Below are 4,122 nucleotides of genomic sequence, written 5' to 3'. Positions count from 1 at the left end.
AAGTAAATCTGTTGAAGTCGGCAGACAATAAACCAGTTACAGATTTGATAATCTGACTGAAAAGTACCATAATTTTGGTACTTTTTAATGAGACGTTAAAACTTTTTGTTAAAATACACGAGTATATTTGATAATCCTGCATGACCTTGTCGCGAAGTGCGTTGGCGTGGAAGAACTGTAATTGAAATATGATTTTAAAACATTCTTGAACACATACAGTATTTTACACTATGAGAAAAAAAAACATCGCCGTGGAACTTGAACTCATAACATAATTGACTACCGAATGTCATTTTTGTCTGGTTCTCTAGCAATTCTACCATCCTCGTCCACCAGGAAAGACGCCATATTAAAATCATAAGATAAATGTAATACCGCGAGCAAACTTAAGTTTCTGGATGTGTTCACATATTCACTGTCTATGTCTGGCTTCTTCGACGAAAACTTCTCTCTAAAAGTAATCTTGGTTTAAATAATCACTGATTAAAGAATTTTATGACAAGATCTTCAAACTAAATAGTAATTCACATAAAGAATAAATCCCAAGGTGAATCTAAAATGCTATTTAATGTCTTGTATTCTAAAGTCGAGTTGGTTAATGGTTTAAGTGGGGAAAAATGACTACATTTTCAAGACTAATGAAATATTTGTTTTCTTCCTAATGAAGATGCTGTTTATATGACCTCCTATATTTGGTACATAAAAATAAAACTTGTACCGAACATCTGAGGTTAATACAGTGATATAAAGGATATTTTGCACAAATATGTCATTACTTCCGTTAAAAATTGGAATGTCAGCGTTTCACCAACGTCTGTATCGTTAAATATGCCATATTCTTGCCAAGAACTAATCTAATTAAGTTAGTTTTAATTATCCAAATGATTTTGATAATTGATTTTCAAAATAATGAATGTTATTATTTTCATGGCGCTAAAAAAATGAAGCATATTTGGAAAAGTGACATGAAATTTATTCTGTAATATGTAATTATGCATGTGTTTAAGCATGTATGCATGTATGCATGTATGTATGTATGTATGTATATATGTAGGTAGGTAGGTAGGTAGGTAGGTAGGTAGGTAGGTAGGTAAGTGTATATATGTATGTACATGTAATCCCGTGGTCCGATGCCCGGCGTGGTACTGCAGTGATACGTATCATAATTACCAACTAGCAATTAAAACCAACTCCATTTAAAATGGTGAGAGGCATAATCTCAAGGTTTAGGAATTCTTCGAAGGTGACATGTCATCTAGAAAAGATGAAGCTTCTCTTAATCTCCATTTGATAATTACGAAGCATCTCCAAGAGACAGAGGAAATTGTAAGGAATCAAGAATTTGTTGTATATGAGATATATCTCTGTATGTGTATATATATATATGTGTGTGTGTGTGTGTGTGTGTGTGTGTGAGCGTGTGTATGTGTGGAGGTGGGGTGTATGTGTGTATGTGAGTGGGTATATGTATGCAAGTATATATATATATATATATATATATATATCAAGAAGAATATTAATAAGGATTATTACGAAGTGGTATACCATTACCTGTAATCCTTTATATATATATATATATACAGCTCTACGCAGACCTACACGTGTTTCAACTGCACCGATTAGTAACCGTTGTAATTGCAAAACCTACTATAATACCGATGCAGTTTCTTCAGGGTCTTTACTTTAATATCTTTTGATTTAACTGTTTAAAGTTTTTCATTTATCTACTCTGCGTTGTATGATATTGTTCGTTAAGTTAGACGCCAACCTCTTCAATTCAAGTTTTGATTGGATAATCACTTATAGCCTGTTATTTCAAAACATTCTGTTGTTAAAATGTTTATTATTCATTAATACTGGGCAAACGTGAATTTCCTCATGTGCAATGAAAAGTGAGGATTGTAGAAAACCGATAGCGAGAGTGTCAATACAGAAGGGAGATGAGACTTTCCCATTATTCGCATAGGCTTGTCTAAGGCTGGTCCATATTGATTATATATATTTGCTCTTTTATAAAAATCATTTTTCCCTTCGTGCATGTCGTGACATTTGTACGTAAGTTTACCCTGACGAAGGGGTCATCACCAGTTTGCACTCTATTGTGTTTAGAATACAGTGGTGTACCCACCGAAATGGCTATAGGTGTTGTACGTGGTTTTCGTGAAATTGATTTTGCTGATTGATACCTGCTGGGTACTGCAATTATATTTTGACCCATGCGTTGTGAACCTTTTTTGGACATGGTGAACGGAATTAAATTTTACATGTTTTACCTGCTGATACCTGCTGGGTGCCTGTATTCACTCTTGTATATTCCTAACTGGTGCGGAGTTGCCTATTGGTCTCTACTGTTTTTGAGCTGTAAAATGTGCCCGAGGGAGATGAAGAACTTTGAGCTTTAACTCTAAATGGTGTTAAATCATTTCTGTCCTTGATTTTTAACCGATGGACTACTTTATGGTACCTCATTTCTTTATTTTATTTTACTTTATTCTATATCGACCTATATTATATTATATTATTTTATTATATATTTGAAATTTTTATTCCTTTTATTCGTATTAATTTTTATTCGTATTAATTTTAACTTCTATGAAATGATATTTACGTGTATTGTATTATACCTATAACTCAATTTTTTTCATTTGTATGTTATCGGTTGAAACAATATATTCGTGTATAAAATTTTATACTATATATGCTATTTTTTATTTATTATTTCTTCTTACGTTATTTTTCTTACGTTATTTTTCTTACGTTATTTTTCTTACGTTATTTTTCTTACGTTATTTTTCTTACGTTATTTTTCTTACGTTATTTCTTCTTACGTTATTTTTCTTACGTTATTTCTTCTTACGTTATTTCTTCTTATTGCTTATGTTTGACGGATTATGTTGTATCTCTTATATATGTTCATTGAGGGGGTGTGATATGCTGAGGCGTTAACCCAGCGTTTTTATTCTATAACTAATATTTTACTCTTGTCTCAATTATTCTGAGCACTTCTCCTTGTAGCCCTGTATAAAATCTATTGGTTTCCTAATAAGAAACCTTTAATATATATATTTATGTGTGTGTGTGTGTGTGTGTGTGTGTGTGTGTGTGTGTGTATAAAACATATAAATATGTGTGTGTGTGTATGTATGTGTGTATATACATATACACATATATATATGCTTTATATTTATATATATATAGAGAGAGAGGGGGGGAAGGATACATAGATAGATAGATAGATAGATAGATAGACAGATAGATAGATAGATGAAGGTTTAGATCATGGACCTGCATGCATAATACACACAAACACACAAACATACATGCATGCATACATACATACATACATACATAGATACATACATACATACATACATACATACATACATACATACATACATATACGTACATATGATAGCAAACGTGTGTTTTGAATAAATATATCTCAGTATTATATGAATGTGTCATATGCGTGTATTTTATAAATGGCACTCAGAAAATGGCACTCAGAAAATGGCACTCAGAAAATGGCACTCAGAAAAGAAAAAAAAACTGGTATATAGGATGTTTATACTGATGTTGTCAACGCATTAATTTGTTACTCCGTCATTTGGGATGTTAATAACGGTCACAGCGTGCTGACAGTTTCAAATAACAAACTATATGATCATGAAATAAAAGATTAGTGGCAAATACTCAGGGACACGCTCTGAATGAAAACCAAGTTGTAAAGGTTGGTGCTAACGTAGTTCATATTGTGAGCTAAAAAAAAAATTGTATCTACCTAAAGTTTCACATGTTGCGAGGGAAAAGAATCATTAAGCGACTAACTCTAGACAAGAAAGGCAAGGGAAATAACTTATAAATCTTTCTACACTCTAGGCCACTGGTAGTAAAAAATTTCTAAATCTTTTTTCTTACCCTGATATTATTAATTATATATATATATATATATATATATATAAACAACGCGCGCGCGCACCCACACAGGCATACGCACGTGCTTTTCTCCGAACTATCTGCTACTTCCCTCGTTTTCCTCTTCTCTGGATCTTTTCCTCTATCCGTCGAAGAGCCATGCTCGAAATGTTTTTTTGTGTTTTCCCCCATCTAAATTTTCCTTTA

The sequence above is a fragment of the Octopus bimaculoides genome, chromosome 2, assembly GCF_001194135.2.
Source record: "Octopus bimaculoides isolate UCB-OBI-ISO-001 chromosome 2, ASM119413v2, whole genome shotgun sequence".
In the NCBI taxonomy this organism is placed as follows: Eukaryota; Metazoa; Mollusca; class Cephalopoda; order Octopoda; family Octopodidae; genus Octopus; species Octopus bimaculoides.
This window is presented reverse-complemented; position numbering follows the sequence as displayed.